This window comes from Tympanuchus pallidicinctus, unplaced genomic scaffold (assembly GCF_026119805.1).
Source record: "Tympanuchus pallidicinctus isolate F22 unplaced genomic scaffold, pur_lepc_1.0 scaffold4, whole genome shotgun sequence".
In the NCBI taxonomy this organism is placed as follows: domain Eukaryota; kingdom Metazoa; phylum Chordata; class Aves; order Galliformes; family Phasianidae; genus Tympanuchus; species Tympanuchus pallidicinctus.
This window is the reverse complement of record NW_026294758.1, coordinates 31,977,755-31,996,177: the sequence shown is the minus strand read 5'-3', so window position 1 is coordinate 31,996,177 and position 18,423 is coordinate 31,977,755. Positions and strand designations below refer to the sequence as shown.

Genomic DNA, 18,423 nt, shown 5'->3' with positions numbered 1-18,423 from the left:
TGTGTGATGGGGTGCACAAGAACTCTAGGGAATAAATCACATGATTAAAAAATCTGCTGATGTCAGTAAATTGATAGCATGTCAGATCACAACAGCTTTCTTAGGAAATACAGAGTATGATTTTTCATTTTTACATGTTTGATTTTATGGTCCTTAGTATCCATGTTTTTGAATGTTTTAACACCTTACAAGCAGAGAGATATATAAACATAGAAGTAGAAATAGTAGAAATCATAAAAAATAGATGAAAATATAGATATTAAAAATATGAATGCATTTTGGGTGGGAGATGCAACTTCCATTGTTATACTGCTTCTTCACAGTAGCAAATGTGCTATTTTTTACTGATTATATATGTACAGCTACATATGTTATAGCATGTGCTCTAGTTAATATAGAAGTACACTAAACATCTAAAGTTGGATATATCTCTTTTTCTCAGTTATTCACGTTGGATGTGTTTAACACAAAATAATCTTAAATTTGGAAGACTCATCTCCAGGAGAACAATGTAATATTCTTATGACCCTTGTATTTCCACCTTGCCACTTGCTGATAGAGTATGTGATGATATCATAACAGGTATTCCAAATAGAGATATTCATTTGACATCACTCTTGTAACTTCTCTTGCCTTATTTTTCCTACAAGAAAGAGCTTCTGGCCAACCTACAAAAGTGTCTGTCAGTACAAGTAAGTACCAATACCTCACTTTTCTAGGAAGTTCTGAGAAATTTATTTGCCAATGTCTCGAATGTTCTCTTTCTCAGTAGACCCTACTTGTACCCTGTTACTGGTGTTAGGATTTAACATTGTTGAATAACTTGTTTCACTGTGGTGTACAGATTACAACCAACAATGACTTTGTTCAAATATTTATAAAGAGCATCGACTCGCCAATGTGTTTTATTATGTTCCCTAAGAAACAAATCACTAAAGGGCACAACAACACATCCATCAGGTGTGTATGGCCATTTGTCAGTTAGCTCATTTCCTTCTAAATCATTACATTTCTATCTTTTTTAGAATATTTTACTGGTTTTGACTCACATTCATCAACTTGAAGTTTACCATCTGGAATTAAAGTCAGTTGATCAATTTCTTGTCCTTCAGCTGCCTGTTTTGCTGCCTGATCCTCCAGATTTCTTCGTCATGCTTTTATTTTATTTTTTTTTCTTTTGCTGTGAGCAATAGTGTCTCTTTCCAATTGGCACCATGAATGTATACCACCTCAAGTGCATATTTAGAATCTGTCCATGTATTTATCCTCTTTTCTTTTTCCAACTATAAAGCTCTTGTCAAAGCTTTCTGAGCCGAAGTCCCCACAAGTAATGGTTTTGCTTTGATTACCTTATCCATAGTAGTTACTGCATATCCTGCCTGACAATTCCCTTGTCTCACAAAACTGCATTTGTTGGTGGTGAACCAGGAATAGTCACCATCATCCAGTGATGGTGATCCACCAGCATGATTTAGATCTGGCCAACTGGCATACAAAATCTCCATTGCTTCCAAGCAATACTATGCTGACATCGTCTTGTTCTGCCAGTGTGGCCTGATATTTCAGAAATCTGGAAAAGTGGCCTCTATTCTGTTCCAGAACTGCAGAAACCGAATGGGTTTCTGCAATGACCAATACGGTCATTTTCTGTCCCAAAGTAAATTTGCAAGCTTCCTGGATATTAAGAACAACTGCTGCCACTGCTCATAAGCATCCCAGCCAATCTCTGTTCACTTGATCAAACTGTTTGGAGAAGTAGGCAATTGCCCTTTTATACAGTCCCAGTTGTTGTACTTGAATGCCCAAGGCTATACTTTGTTTCTCATGAGAAAATAGCCAAAATGGCTATTTGTAATGTCTGGAAAGCCTAGGGTTGGAGCTCTCATTAGTTACTTCTTCAGTTCTTCAAATGTCTTTTTTGTCTCTCCAGTCCAAGTCAACTTAAACTGATTATTTTTCAGTAATTCATATGAAGGTTTTACCAAAGGCCCATAATTATAGATCCATAGTTGGCATTAACCTGTCATGTCAAGAAAGGTTCTGAGTACTTTTAGTCTATGTGGTCTGGGCATTTGGTAAATCAGTTCCTTCTGTTGTGCTCCAAGTTTTCTTTGTTCTCCTGAGATCTCAAATCTGAGGTAAAACACTTGCTGCTGGACTAATTGATCTTTCTGTTGAAAAACTTAATAACCATTTAAACAAAGAAAATTCAGTAAACTCGCACTCCATTGAACACCGTCCTCTTTTGTTACTGTGGCAATGAGAGCGCCGGCCACATACTGCAAGAGAGTTCAACCTTGAGCTGGGTGAGCCCAAGCTTCAAGTTCACAGGCTAGTTGGCTCCCAAAAATAATTGAGCTATTCTTAAAACCCTGAGGTTACACTGCCTAAGTTAGCTGAGTCCTCTTTCCTGTATCGGGATTTTCCCATTCAAAGGCAAATAACTTCTGACTTTCTTTGGATAAAGAAGAAAGCATTCTTCAAATCCAGGATGGTAAACCACACCTGCTCATTCCTCAACTTGGTTAATATAGTGTATAGATTTGTCACCATTGGGTGTATGGTTGTATATTTTCAATGATTCTGTTAATTGTTAATTCTGTCAATCAAATCTTGCACCAAGTAATTGTTCTTGCCATCCAGTTTTTTCACCACAAGATTAGGGTGCTGTGTTTGGATTCACATTCAATTAATAATCCAAACTCCACAAAGTTATCAATTATTTTATTTTATTTTTCCGTTTAAGATCGTGCACTCTCAACAGGTACTGCTTATGTATAATTGTTTTTCCCAGTCTGTATTAAAGCTAGACTTAAAATTGGTCTTCCTTGGTTCTTAGCTCCACTTTTCTTTTATTGAATTTAATCTCTGTATCCATTTATTCTAATAATTCTTGCCTGAATTTTATGGTTTCAGAGAACCTGGAATGTACAAGAACGTATGTATTCCTACTTGTTTTCCTGGCCAGTATTCAGTTGGTCTCAATAAGTAATATTTTTCTTGTCGGCCTGTAGCTCCTACTACTGTTACAAAATCTGCATCCATGGGTAATAATTCTTGATTAGAGCATAGAGTAAGAGGAACCTGAATCTACCAGAAAACTGACCTGTTTACCCTGCTCCCCTAGCTCCCATTCAACCAGTGAGTCTCATAGGGTACACTGACCAGTTTCCCACCACTCAGCTTTTGCGATCAGAGATGGTTCGTCCCTCTCAGCTTGGAACAGCTTCTCCACCACTGTCCCATTTTCCTGCAATTTGCACACTGCTCTCAGTCCAGTGGGGGACAGAACCATGCCTGGGTGTCGCCTTTGTTTCGGCGACCCTGACTGAAGTCTCCTTGTGAAAGTGTTCCAACAGCCCCGGCCAGTTTCGCATGCTTTTCATGACACCAATATGGTGAGCGGCAAAATGGCGTTAATTGCAAGGAGCACTTCCTTCTTAAAACTTTCCCCATGCCTTAGGGTTACTACCTGACCAATGAACATGTGGCATGTCTTGTTTCTTCCTTATTTGTTCTATCCTGTTCTTCTCTCTTATCTTCAAGTCATTTGTTGCCATGGTTTCCCAGGGGCCAAGGGGCCCCTGTCGACCCTGGCGACTGCCCCAGCCCATTCAGTTAACTAAATTTCCCCCTCCCTAAGCACAGGCCAATCTACTACAACCTGAGAGGACCCTAATCGCGTACACCCCGAAATCTCCGCATTACACCTATACATGCCATTGTCCTCTCAGTTCAGTGTTGCCCCATTACATTGCAATGCTCCAGATAATCCTACCCTAATAACCCTATAACTTATTAACCTAATAATCCCAATGTCTTAAGCGTGAGTTCTATATAAAGCTATATATTGCATACTTAGATGCTGATTCGTTCGTCTTAGCATTTGCTGTATGAGTCATTGGTCTCACACTATACTTATCTATGTAGTATACCTATATATCTATATAATATAAGCGTAAAGCGTATTAATGTTAGACCTAATACAACTATAACTGAATACAGAATAGAGTTAAACATAGTTAAACATCCGTTACAATACGTACGCGAACCCGGTTACAATCTTTCGAGAAGCTTATGGTATTCCAAGTGTTGATTGCTTAAACGTTATTGCAGACATGCTTGATGAAGCAAGGTACACAAATTGGACGCAGACTTTACACCACTGAGCAGAGGGAGGTCCTATCCTGTCTCATCCCTAGTCCTCGCCTTCTTCATCTGCCACAAAATCTCTCCTATGCTCAGTCAAACCCTGCTCTGTTATATTGCAAAGCACCTGATAGTTCTACTCTAACAGCCTAGCAGCCTGCTAGCCTTAAGATGAGTCTTATAAGAGGCGATGTAGTGTATCCTTAGATAATGCTGAATCGAGTCGGGACACTTGCCTCAGCAAGCACTACACCTTAATATATATTATAACTATCAGTACTAAGCATAATAATGTTAAACCTAACACAACTACAACCAGATGCAGTACAGAGTTAAATATCCCTGTCGCGGTGGGGGACCATCCAAAAAGTGCTTCCCACCAGTGGTGTTCTCCATCCTTCTTTACTCTCTCTAGGACACAATGTATCTCTTCTGTGTCGTGGTGAATGGTGATCAAGGTTTTCTGTCCATTGTCTCTGACGCATTTCAACAATTGGTGCAGGTCGTCATGTTGCAAAAGCTTCCTTACCAAGTTCCTTCCTTGGTAAGCCAAACCAAAATTCATCTCACTTGGAGCAGGTGATAGGTCTTTAATCACCGTGTAATTATCCTGCAAGAATTGATGTGATGTCGCCGACACTTAATAATTAAAGCCACATCCTACAATACTGGTAAGGTTATAGACAGAGAGATTAGAGATTAGAGTGATTGCTGATAGCTCTAGTGGCACTATCTGTGCCCAATATATACCAACATTGTCTCAGGTACCTGTTGGAATGTACCTCAAGAATAACAAACATTTGTTCAATATCAAGGCAGATGTCTCAAGCCTCGAGAGCATTGCTCTCACAAACCAACCGTATGGAATTGCTTGTTCTCCAGGCCTCAATCTGGCCACCTTTCCATAAAGGGAACCCATTCTGATGCCCACAGTGTATGCTGCACTGGCTTAAGCACCACGCACATCAGATTTGTTACACGCTGAAACAGAAGGCCTAATGTTGTCAGGACTTCTAGTGCATTTAAAGCGAGGAGTGATTTCAATTCCTGTTTCTCTGCACAATCTATCAGGTGTGTGATGCCTTTCGGATCAAGAGGTACCCTTTCTGGGTCTCTGTTATCATTCTCTACTATCGAGATGGTCTCTAGTGCTCTTCCTTCCTTTAACAGGCTAGATCTAAACTTCCCACAGTCTGTTAGTGCATTTCTCTTAACTCCCAAATGCGAATTCACCTCTCTCCTTTCGCTATCCTTTTCAGTCACAGCTGGAAGCTGCGCGCTCCGCACCGCTCCCACTGTGCCCATCCCCCTTTGAACATGCACTGACTGTTGTAGAGGCTTCTGATTGGTTGCATGCACACTCAATCTTGTAAAAGGATATGTGGGTCGAGTCAGTGGGTCTGAACACTGTGACAAAGAGTGGGTCTGGAGACTATCGTTATTTCTTTCTCCATCGGGTGCAGCCTGAGCAGAGGGCGCCGGCTGGACGCCACGTACACCTTCAGGTGCAGTCAGGTTGGACAGTGCCGGCCGGACACTATCATCCCAGCGCCTGTAACTTACATCGCTTCCCTTTCTCTGTGCTGTTTTTTCTTCTACCGCCTCCTTAACTTTTGACCAATCCATACCTGAGCCTTGCTCGCAGTTCCCACCCCCCTGGGTGTTACTGCATTCCACCTCCTGAGAGGAGACAGCAAGTGTCCCATCCCAGCTCACTTCTCCCCCTGACCCCGCAGGGGGCAGATTACACAGAGACAGCGGTTGTTGTGGATACAGCAGAGGGGTTTCAACGACCTTGCATTCCTGCACTTTAGCCGTTTTGCAAGACAAAAGCGCAGACAGTTGAACGCCTTCTTCTACTTGTTCATGCGAATCTGAAGCTGAGGGGGGGTGGGTGAAGTGGGATGCCGAAGGTGCGGATGAGATGTTAGTCGCTATAGCTGGGGGCATATTTACGGTGTTCTCTTCCTCAAGGGACCTGCAAGAAAGTACGCTCCCCGCACACGTAAGAATGATCCTGCCCAAGGGGCGCTCCCCCATTCCCATGGTTAACGCCACTGTGAGCGAGGGGCTCACTGAGGTGCGGGACCCCGAGCTTGGGTAGGCAGAGCCACATTGTCTGGTCCATTTGGTGTTCCGGGGGAGGGGCCCTGGGCCTAAGGCACCCTCCCATCCTCGTTTCCCTGTGGCACTATGACAAACTTCCGACATTGGCTACAGTGTGCCCTAATCTCCCGCAGGCTTGGCAAGTCTGGTCTAGCCCTGCTTCCCTTTCTGTCTCCCAGGGGCTTGGCACTGGGCTCTGAAGTGACCGAACTGTCCGCACTTAAAACACGGTCCCCTACTCTGATCCTCCCTCATGGCCATCGCCGCTACTAATGCTGCTGCTAATCCCTCATTGGTGAGGGGCGTTGTTCTCTGTTTCTCTTGTACATACCCAATGATATCTCCCGGAGTACTGAGGTCATCGGGAGCGGCTCAAATAAGATCCTTAACATTTTTGTGTGATTTCTGTTTAAGACAATCCATGATTACTGCATTATGGGCAATCTTTGGCATATCTGAGCCTTCTACTGCCCGAATCAAGCAATTGGCAAAATCTGAGAATGACTCAGCTGGATCCTGGGCTACCTCTGCCCAGGGAGCAGAAGGTTCAGCTGTCCTGGAGAACCTTCTGAAGGCTGTCAGAGCTGCTTCTGTGGCTGCCATCAGCTCTCCTGAACTGGCCCTCAGGGGACCCTATCATGCCTTCCCCATACCCTAACAACCGTGTCAGATTAGTTACCTCTCCCTGTTCCCTACCATTTGCTGGGTGTTGTGGGTTACATGTCGCTGCTGCGACTACAGCCCTGAGCTGTGCCGACCACTCTTCCTGCCATAACATATACTGCACTGGCTCAAGTATCACCTGCATGAGGCCCTCTATATCATATGGAAGCAAAGGTCCCGGAGCCATAATTGCCTCCAATGCAGAAAGTGTAGTGGGCGATCGTAAACCCTTCTTCCCTATTGTCTCAGCGAGGCGAGTTACTGCCCTTGGGTCTAAAGGAATCCAAACGGTTCCCTGTCCCCTGATCTCTACAGGGAATGCCTTATAATCATGTAAAAGATCCTCTACTCTCATCTCCTCCCTTACCCGGCCCCAGTCGATAAATAAGGCCCCTTTCCCCAAGTTAGCTGGGACCCTGGCCATTTGGGAGGGCAGAATGGGTGGTGGGGGCAGAGCTGCAACCATCAATCGCTTGGCCCCTGAGGGCAGAACCGCAGCCAGCAATACCTCGGCCTCTGCCCCTACCCCTGCCACTACCCGTGTAGGATCCTCCCCCTGACGAAAGCCATGCAAAGAGGGGTACTGGAGAGGATACGGGGGCAGAGCCATCGGCGATGATGGCGTCTCTTCCTCCTTCTTTTCTGGTATTGATGTTTCTGGCATGGTCAGTGCCAGCGGTGCCATCTTGTCTTGGGGCAGATCCTTGAAGGGGTTAGAGTCTCCCGGCCGCGGTGACCCCCCCCACCCGGATCCAAACCCAACAGATCTCTGGCAAGGTTTTTGGCAGTCTTTTCTTCCCTCGCTGCCTTCAAAGCACCCCGAATCAGACCCCAAAATTTAAGCACCGACGCCCCTTGGGACGACATAGCTCTCTGAGCAAGCGCTAATGTCAAAGAGTCCCACTTGCTGGAGTCATAAATCTCATAAGGAAAAGAGGGAAGTCCGTCCTTTACAAGAAAAGAAAGAACGGTGGCCACCTCCTTCTTAGAAGGGGCGGTTTTCCAGCAATACGTTTTACAGGTTTGATATAATACCGTAATGACGGATAATGACGGATTCCATTGTCGCCCAGGGAAATCAAACCCTCCGCGACCTTCCACCAGCTACCAGCGATGCTCTTAGCCCCAGGGGATCAGCCCCTCTTGCTCTTCCGCCGCCTTAAAACGGCAGGCTCCTGCGTCCATCCCGCAGCCGGCCGTCACACTTCCACAAATGAGACTTCCTCACACGGTGCACCATTTGTCGCCTTTGTTTCGGCGACACTGACTGAAGTCTCCCTGTGAAAGTGTTCCGACAGCCCCGGCCAGTTTCGCATGCTTTTCATGACACCAATATGGTGAGCGGCAAAATGACGTTAATTGCAAGGAGCACATCCTTCTTAAAACTTTCCCCATGCCTTAGGGTTACTACCTGACCAATGGACATGTGGCATGTCTTGTTTCTTCCTTATTTGGTCTATCTCTTATCTTCAAGTCATTTGTTGCCATGGTTTCCCAGGGGCCAAGGGGCCCCTGGCGACCCTGGCAACTGCCCCAGCCCATTCAGTTAACTACACCTGGGCCCTTCTTGCTCCTCCCTTCCTCCCCTCACTTTGAAATGGGAACAGCAGAACAGCAGTTAGGGTCCCCCTAAGCTAAAGAAAGAAAGCTCTAAAGAAGGAAGAAGAGAGTGTGGATAATAGATCAGAACCAGAAAGGGACAACCATGTTAGCTGAAGATCTGAGTCAGAAACAGTACTGACACAAACAAACAAACAAACATAAATAAATGAATCTCTACAGAGATTTGCTGCCTGCTGAGGCTATACATTTGGGAAATGAGGGAGAAGCTACCAACTAAAACAAAGTGAGAGGATTACTATCTGTTTCTGCTTTTTCAAGGTGGGTCACAACTTGGAGGCTGCAAGTAGGAAGGATGTGTACTTCTGAGTAACAGAGAAGAACAAGTGAAAAATGTCACTTTAGGAAGCATCAGGAGAAAATCTCAGAGTTGTCCCAGAGGAGTTTGGGAGGGCACTCTGAGAAGATACCATGTCACAGTCTAGCCCAGGTGCATACACTGATGCATTCAGCATGGGAAATAAGCAGGAGGAGATGGAAACCATGGTGCAATGAGAAAGCTATGACCTGCTATGTCACTCTATGGAAACTGCTGAGTCACGGCCTGAACCTCTGATTAATCACCTGAGGTGAGCCATGAGTCAGCCAGAGGAGCACAGGTGAAGGCAATTCACCTGTGCTGCCGGAAGGGGTGCAGCCAGGCTCCACCCCTCCTAGACCTATTTAAGAGCTGGCTATCAGAGGGGAAGGATCTCTTTTGGAGATCACCTCTCTTGGTGTTTTGTGGTGAGCTCAGCTGAAGAGTAAGCTCTTCCACCTATTCTCTTTTTGTGATCATTGTCTACTTTGTCTAAGTCTCTTGATTGTATTGTGATCATAATATCTTGATATCTATTGATTATACAATTATATTGTGATTATAACATCTTGATATCTATTGATTATACAGTCATAGAATCACAGTGGAGTGAATTGCACACCTGTACTACCGTGACTGTGGTTATAAGCTTAAGAAATTTACAAGAAAGGTCATAAGGAGGATCTGGGGAACTACAGGCCTGTTAGCCTGACCTCGGTGCCAGGGAAGGTTATGGAGCAGATTGTCTTGAGGAAGATCATGTGGCATGTGCGGGATGACCGGGGGATCAGGCCTTGCCAGCATGGGTTCATGAAGGGCAGGTCCTACTTGAACAACCTGATCTCCTTCTATGATCTAGTGACCCATCTGGTGGATGAGGGAAAGGCTGTTGATGTGGTCTACCTAGACTTCAGCAAAGCCTTTGACACTATCTCCCACAGTATTCTCCTGCAGAAGCTGGCAGCCTGAGGCTTGGATAGGTACATTCTTGGCTGGGTAAGGAGCTGGCTGGAGGGCCGGGCTCAGAGAGTGGTGGTGAATGGAGTTAAATCCAGCTGGTGACCGGTCATGAGTGGTGTTCCCCAGGGGTCAGTGCTGGGGCCTGTCCTCTTCAATATCTTTATTGATGACCTGGATGAGAGCATCCAGTGCACCCTCAGTAAATTCGCAGATGACACCAAATTGGCTAGAAGTATGGATCTGCCTGGGGGTAGCGAGGCCATACAGAGGGATCTGGACAGGCTGGAGAGCTGGGCTGAAGCCAATGGGATGAGGTTCAACAAGACCAAATTCTGGGTCCTGCACTTCAGCTACAACAACCTCAGGTGACGCTACCGGCTTGGGGTGGTGTGGCTGGAGGACTGTGTAGAGGAAATGGACCTGGGGGTATTGATTGATGCTCAGCTGAACATGAGTTGACAGTGTGCCCAGGTGGCCAAGAAGGCCAATGGCATCCTGGTTTGCATCAGAAACAGCATTGCCAGCAGGAGCAGAGAGTTGATTGTTCCCCTGTACTCAGCACTGGTGAGGCCACACCTCGAGTACTGTGTCCAGTTTTGGGTCCCTCACTGCAAGAAAGACATTGAGGCTCTGGAATGTGTTCAAAGGAGGGCAACAAAGCTGGTGAGGGGTCTGGAACACAGGCCATGTGAGGAGAGGCTGAAGGAGCCAGGAATGTTCAGCCTGGAGAAGAGGAGGCTCAGAGGAGACCTCATTGCTCTCTACAACTTCCTGAAGGGAGGTTGTAGTGGTAGTGTAGTGGTTTCAAGCTACGGCAGGGGAGATTCAGGCTGGACATTAGGAAGTATTACTTTTCAGAAAAGACTGCCCAGGGAGGTGGGGGAGTCACCGACCCTGGGGGTGTTCAAGGAAAGACTGGATGTTGTGTTGAGGGACGTGATTTAGTGGCAGATATTGGTAATAGGTGAACGGTTGGACTGGATGATGAAGTGTGTACCTCTGCTAATAAATGAAAAGGGAGAAATGGCAATAGTGGACTTGCAGAAGAATAAAGTGCTCAACAAGATCATTGCAGTAGTCTTCATCAACAACAACACTCTCACATCTATGAAGCTCTAGGCCAGAGGTGAAGCAGATAATTCCTATTGTAAGAATGACAACTCTATGGAAGAGAATGATGTACATCCCAAAGTCCTGAAGAAATAGGCTTTTGTGGTTGCCAAGCCACTCTTCATCAGATTTAAAAAATCATTGTAAAGTCCCTGTTGATTGCAAAATGGAAGAAGTTATTTTTAATAACTTTAGAATGAAGACCTGGAAAACTACAGGCTTGTGAGCCTTTGTATGCATCTGGGATTATCATGGAGCAAATCCCCTTGAAGGTATGTTATTGCACACATAATGTGGTGAACTGTGACAGCCAGCACAGCTTCACCAAGAGAAGATAATGCCTGGTAATCATCCACAGTGGAGTGATGGCATTAGTGGACAAAGGATAGGCAACTGATGTTGTCTACTTGGACTTAGAATCATAAAATCATAGAAATACCAAGGCTGAAAAAGATCTCCAAGATCACCTGGTCCACTGTCTGGCTAGCACTAATATTTCCCCATTAAAACCTTATCTCTTAGTATCTCATCTAAATGTTCTAGAACACTTCTGAGTACAATGACTCAACCACTTCTCTAGGCAACCCATTCCAGCACCTGACCACTCTTTCAGAGAAGAAAGATTTTCCAGTATCCAACCTGAACAACTCCTCGTGCAATTTTAGGCCACTCCCTCTTATCATATCTCTAGTTATTTGATCAATCCCCACCTCAACACAACCTACTTCTACATAATTGTAGAGGACCATGTTCCCCAAGCTTCCTTTTTTCCAGACCAAAGAATTTCAGTTCTCTCAAGGACTTCCCCAATGCCTTTGACATGATTTTGCAGTACATCTACACACATACTGTATAGAGAATAAGTTTCTTCACCATTTAATATGCCTCCAATGTAGATTTTTTTTTTTGCAGATTTTAATGTAGTATGTCCTCAAATCTTAGAAAAAGATGCGACTTGCTTTGTACAAGAAGTAGAACTTTCCGATTTTCCTAGAAAAAGTATATTACAATTGTCAGAGCTCTTTAACATTGTATATTTCTCTTATTAAAAAAGACACCAAAACTTTATAGTTAAGGAAATCTCTTAAGTTGTGATTGGCTCAAACAAATCCATTACTTCACTGAAGTTACAGCAATAAAAAAAACAAACAAACAACAATAAAAAAAAAACCAGAAAAATCATTCATTTCTGAGGAGCATTGTATTGGAATTAATGTGGAATTTTGTGTTGCTTTTTTTTTCCCTTTGAAATAATTAAATGTTTGACAATTATTTGTTAAGCTATTTAATTTCACTACAAAGCTCCTGATTAATTTATATTCTTCCTACAGTATGCTGGAATAATTAAAAAGGAGCAATTAGAGAAATAGTGTTCTATGAGAAGTGCTGAATCACCGACAGTAATATAAGTACTTCCCTCTGAATCTGGAGGTATGTATATTGTCGCATGGTGCCTTTTTCTTTCAAAGAAATTCTGTGCACAGAAGAAGGAAGTCATTTACTACTACACTTAAACATGTTGCATATTGTCTAAAGATTCAAGTCCTTTCCATTTGGAAACAGTAGGTTATGTCACATCTAAAATATCAAAATATGATTTAATAAGGCATGATGTTATCTAAATGCTGTACTTTCATCCAAAATATATTATTTAAAATTAGTGAAGGAGACGAGAGAGATTAAATATTCTATCTCTAGGAATTTGCTTTCTTTTCTGTCCTCTTCTTGACTGTGGGGTTGCTGTGGACATTCAGATCTTAGAATGTTGTCAGAAAGTATCTGTTCTCTAGGTGTTATACAGATATCACTTTTGCACATTGGCCTCTGCCCTGTAAACACTTCTCTATATTCATCATATTCACCTACTTCACACAGCTCTGCTCTTTTACAGCTCTAAACTGAAGCAGGTTGTTTAACATCAAAGCAGAATTAAAATTCAGTCTTTGTTGCATTTTCTGTATAGATGTCACTTGGTAGATGAGGAAAAAAATGACGATAAAATAAACAAAGCTTCGAGGTATAACTAGATGAATAACTCGATGTATAGGAAAATTAGGGTCCAATTTTAGAGAAGGCCACTCCTCAGCCATAAAACCAGCACCATTTACATCATTTCAATGGCTTGAATAAAATGAATGTAGAACTGTGTTCTTGGAAGGTACAACGAGATATGTCCAGTCAACAGCATGTTTTCCAGGTGTCAGACACTTCCAGTACACTAACCAGTTGTCCCAGAGGATTCCAGTGCTCAAGGTAGGCACTGACCAGGGCAGGTGTAAGAGGTATAGGCATGCCAAGCAGGCAGAGAAAGAAAGTGCTAACAAATTCCAATTTCATTAAGAAAAAATGGAGAAAAGCCTCCAGTTGATAGAATCACAGAAACATAGAATGACCTGGGTTGAAAAGCATCTCAAAGATCATCTAGTTTCAATCCCCTGCCATGGACAGGGTTGCCAACCTCTACACCAGGTTCCCCACAGCCACATAATCCCGTCTGGCCTTGAATGCATCCAGGGATGGAAAATCCACAACATCTTTGGGCAACCTGTTCCAGTGCATCACCACCCTCTGAGTGAAAAACTTCTTCCCTATATCTAACCTAAATCTCCCCATCAGTCTAAAATCATTCACCCTTGTCCTATCATTCTCCATCCATGTAAACAGCCATTCCCTCTCCTGATTGTATTTCGCTCCCTTCAAGTATTGGAAGGCTACAGTAAGGTCTCCCCAGAGCCTTCTCTTTTCCAAGTTAAACAAGCCCTATTCCCTCAATCTTTCTTCATAGGAGAGGTGCGAAAGTCCTCTGATCATCTTAGTGACCTACCTCTGAACCCGTTCCAAGAACTCCCTTCACATCTTTCTTGTGTTGGGGGCCCCAGGCCTAGGCACAGTACTCCAAAAGAGACAAATAGAGGGGGACGGTCACCTCCCTCTCCCTCCTGGCCACTCCTCTTTTAATGCAGACCTGGCTATAGATGGCCTTCCAGGCTGCAACTGCTGTTTACAGACTGCAAACACACACTGCTGGCTCATGTCCAGCTTCTCATCTACCAGGACCTCCACTACAGGGCTGCTCTCAAGGAGTTCTTCCCCCATCTGCATAAATACCTGGGATTGCACCAGTTCAAGTAAAACACCTTCCACTTGGCTTCGTTGAACCTCATTAGTTTTTTATGGGCCCACTTCTCCAGCCTGTCCAGGTCCTTCCCTCTAGTGTATCAACTGCACTGCTCAGCTTGCTGAGGGTGAACTCGATTCCATCATTTATGTCATTATAAAGTTGTTGAAGAGCACCAGTCCCAAGACTGACCCCTGGGGAAACCACTTGTGACCAGTCTCCACCCTGACACTGAACCATTGATCACAACCCTCTGGCTATGACCAATTCTTAATCCACTTAACAGTCCATCCTTCAAATCCATACCTCTCCCCTTTAGAAAGAAGGATGTGGTGAGGGACCATGTCAATGGCATTGCAGAAGTTCATGTAGATTAAATCCAGCACCCTTTTCCTGTCTACCGATGCCATCACTCTATCAAAGAATGCTACCAGATTGGTCAGACAAGATCTTCCCTGGCTGAAGCCATGCTAGCTGTCTCAGATCACCTCCTCATCTCTTATGCGCCTTAACATGGTAGCCAGGAGGATCTGCTCTGTGATCTTTCCAGGTGTAGAGGTGAGGTTCACAGGTCTGTAGTTCCCCTGATCATTCTTTCTCCCTTTCTTAAAAATGGGTGTAATGTTTCCCTTTTTCCAGTCACTGAGGACTTTAGAAGACAACCATGATTTTTCAAATGATGGAATGCAGCTCAGCAATCACATTAGCCATCTCTCTCAGAAATCTGGGGTGCATGTCATCTGGACTTATATACATTCAGATTCAGGGGAGGGTCTTGGACTTGTTCCTCTCTTGCAATGGGAAGGAATCCGCTCCTCTCATGTACACCTAGAGCTTCAGGGTCCTGGCAGACATGGGGAGCCTGACCACCACTGAAGACCGAGGAAAAGCACTTATTGAGCACTTCAGCTTTTTCCATGTCTGAGGAAGCCAATTCTCTGTCCTCCATTATCAGAGGGAGAATACTCTCCTTGGTCTGTGTCCTCCTGCTTATGCACCTGAAGAACCCTTTCTTGTTATTTTTCACGTCCCTTGCCAAGTTCAGTTCCATCTGTGCCCTGGCTTTCCTAATCTTATTTCTGTACATGCCAACAGTGTCTCTCTATTCTTCCCAGGCTACACAACCTTGTTTCCACTTCCTGTACATTTGTCTCTTTTCCCTCAGTTTAAGCTGCAGGTCCTTAATCAGCCATGCCAGTCACCCATGTCCTCCTTGATTTCTTCTTTCAGTTGTACTGAAATTTAAAGTATATGTCTAGAAATTTAAAGTGTATGTCTAGAATTTATTTTGTCTGTCCTCAGATTTCTTGGATATTGAATCCTGGACTGCCACAAATCCAGGGGACCAGATGAGGTCCATCCGAGAGTGCTGAAGTAACCGGTGGAGGTGATAGCTAAACAGCTTTCCTTCATATATCAGCATTCATGGTCAACTGGAGAGCTCCCAAAAGTCTGGAGACTTGCCAGTGTGACTCCCATCTACAAGAAGAATCATAAGGAGGATCCAGGGAACTACAGGCTTATCAGCCTAGCCTCGATGCCAGGGAAGAATATGGAGCAGATTGTCTTGAGGGAGATCACACGCCATGTGCGGGACAACCAGGGGATTAGGTCCAGACTGCAAGAGTTCATGAAGGGCGGGTCCTGATCTCGAGATCAACTTGATCTCCTATAATTTAGTGGCCTGCGTGGTGAGGGAAAGGCTGCTGATGTAGTCTACCTTGACTTCACATAAGCCTTCAACATTTTCTCCCATGGTATTCTCCTGGAGAAGCTGGCTGCCTGTAGCTTGAACAGATACAGTCTTTGCTGGGTAAAGAGCAGACTGGAGGGTGGGGCCCAGGGAGTGATGGTGAAAGGAATTAAATCCAGCTTGCAGCCAGCCATGAGAGGTGTTCCCCAGGGGTTGGTACTGTCCTCTTCAATATCTTTATTGATATTGAGAGGGCATTGAGAGCACCCTCAGGAAGTTTGCAGGTGACACCAAGTTGACTAGAAGTGTGATTTTGCCTGGGAGTAGCAAGGCCATACGGAGGGATCTGGTCAGGCTGGATTGCTGGGCTGAAGCCAATGGGATGAGCTCCAACAAGACCAACTGCTGTGTCCTGCACTTGGACCACAACAGCCCCAGGCAATGTTACAGGATTGGGACAGAGTGGCTGGAAGACCATGTAGTGGAAACAGACCTGAGGATATTGGTTGATGCTCAGCTGAACATGAGCCAGCAGTGTGCCAAAGTGGCCAAGAAAGCCAACACCATCCTGGCTGGTATCAGAAATACTGTTGCCAGTCAGAGCAGGGAAGTAATTGTATCTCTGTACTCAGCTCTGGTGAGGTTGCATCTCATGTATTACAAAACTGAACTCAAGTTCAATTTTGGGCCCCTAGCAGCAAGAAATACATTCAGACCTTAGAGCATGTCTTGAGGAGGGCAACAAAGCTGGTGAGGAGCACAGCCTTAATGATGAGTGGCTGAGGGAGCTGGGATTGTTTAGTCTGGAGAAGTGGAGTCTTAGAGGAGATCTTATCAATCTCTATAACCACCTGAAGGCAAGTTGTAGAAGCTGGGGTGTTGGTCTCTTCTCTAGTCTAGCTAGTGATAGGATTAGAGGGAATGGCATCAAGCTGTGTCAGGGGAGACTCAGGTTGGACTTTTAGAAATACTGGTTCTCTAAAAGAGTTGTCAGGTGCTGGAGTGGGCTGCCCAGGAAGGTGGTGGAGACAACGACCCTGAAGCTCTTCAAGGAATGTTAATATGTTGTATTGAGTGACATGATTTAGTAAGAACTATTGGATGATCTTGTAGGTCTTTTCCAACCTTGGTGATTCTAAAATTCTGATTCTGTGATTCTTCCCTGTTCCATAATGTTCTCTCCAATTATTAAGGGATCCTGATCTGACTCAGACTTGAATAAGCTGAGACCCAAACCTGTCAGCTTAAATCAAACTAATTTAATTGCTCATTTTTACAGTAGCATAGTACTCACAAGAGATCTCCATGACAGAATTGTGAATTTGTTTTCAAAATGCGCAATACCAAGCTTCTGTAGAAAGATGTAGCAACTGACATCCTCAGTCATTATCATTCTAGACCTGCTCTAATCCTGTCACATACGGTTCTACGGTTCATTACTGTTAAAAAAAATAAATAAATAAAATAAAATAAAAATACGATGAAGGGAAATTAAATTTCCATACAAACTTGGTTCACAGCATCCATATCAGCAGACAACAGGGCTGCATCACTCTTCAGTTTAGTGCTGTCAAAGAGGAAGAAGGAAAGACAATCTTGCAAGAATGTTGCAAGGCAGGTATGACTTTTGGTTCCACCTGCTGCCAAAGAGAAGCTCCACTCCACATACGATTCTACTTTGCTGTGCCTTCAGAATAAACAAAAACACAAGTCAACACAAAGCAAATATGTTAACCCTTCATGACTTTCAAGCTACACTACCAAGGTAAAGAGAAAGAAAATGTAAAATATCTGAACAGGAATCTGTCACAGATTAGAAAAATCAGACAAGAACAGAACAGAATACCATTCTTCCCCTGGGGAAAAAAAAAAAAAAAAAAAAAAAAATCAGTTTTGAAAACTTTTAAGTTAATTCAAGGACACACACACACACAGACACAAAAAGCATCCACCTAACAAACAATTATTGTGCTGTTGCACCAACTTGCCTCCTCCTGCATTCCCCTTTTTCCCTCAACTTCCTCTTCAGCCTGGCCTCACACACGAAGGCCTTCCACAGGAAGACCATGAGCAACAGTATTAACAATTAACAGAAATCTATCTCAAAGAAGGGGAGCAGAAAGACCTGATACCAGACACCTGTTTCAACAGTTGAGGACCAGTTGAGAATGCGCCTAAAAAGCAACCTATGAATATAAGCCAGTCTTCTTATCTAACAGTGAGTAGTCCAAGAGTTTTTGGAGCTCTCCAGTGTGGCAGCATCCCTTGAGCAGGAATGCTTCTCAGGGTTATGCCTGTGCTTATATCCTTTACACTTCAACACCAAGATACCTTATCAGTACAGGTCCTTAGTAAGTGACTAATGATTTGGTGTCTTTGTTATCTTTACTAAGATCACATATTAGATTGATTTAAACTTTGTTAGCTTTGCAAAGATTACATATTTGACTTGAGAGACCAAGTAGAATGTAATGAGGTCCCTGTCGGAGAGAAGGAAGAACATGTGGAGAGCTTGTGGGTGAGAATTAAGGGGCAGGATGGTATGTCTGACATCGCTGTGGGAGAGTACTATAGATCACCAGATCAGGAAAATGAAGTCAATGAGGCCTTCTAAAAGCAGCTGGAAGTAGCTTGGGTTCTCATGGGGGACTTTAATCATCCAGCTATCTGTTGGGTAAGAAACATGGCTGGGCACACATGGTCCTG

General features: G+C 44.1%; 1 protein-coding gene across 2 annotated transcripts in view; it reads right to left on the bottom strand.

Moving 5' to 3' along the window:
* Window positions 1–4,223: 4,223 nt before the first annotated feature.
* Window positions 4,224–18,423, bottom strand: part of LOC128089600 (uncharacterized) — an 84,212-nt gene continuing 70,012 nt past the window's right edge. Inside the window, exon 2 of one of the 2 annotated variants that reach the window (XM_052701206.1) lies at window positions 4,224–4,931. The gene's annotated coding sequence lies outside the window, so the exon portion shown is untranslated. The remainder of the gene's footprint in view (window positions 4,932–18,423) is intronic. The other variant, XM_052701205.1, reaches the window with a different exon arrangement.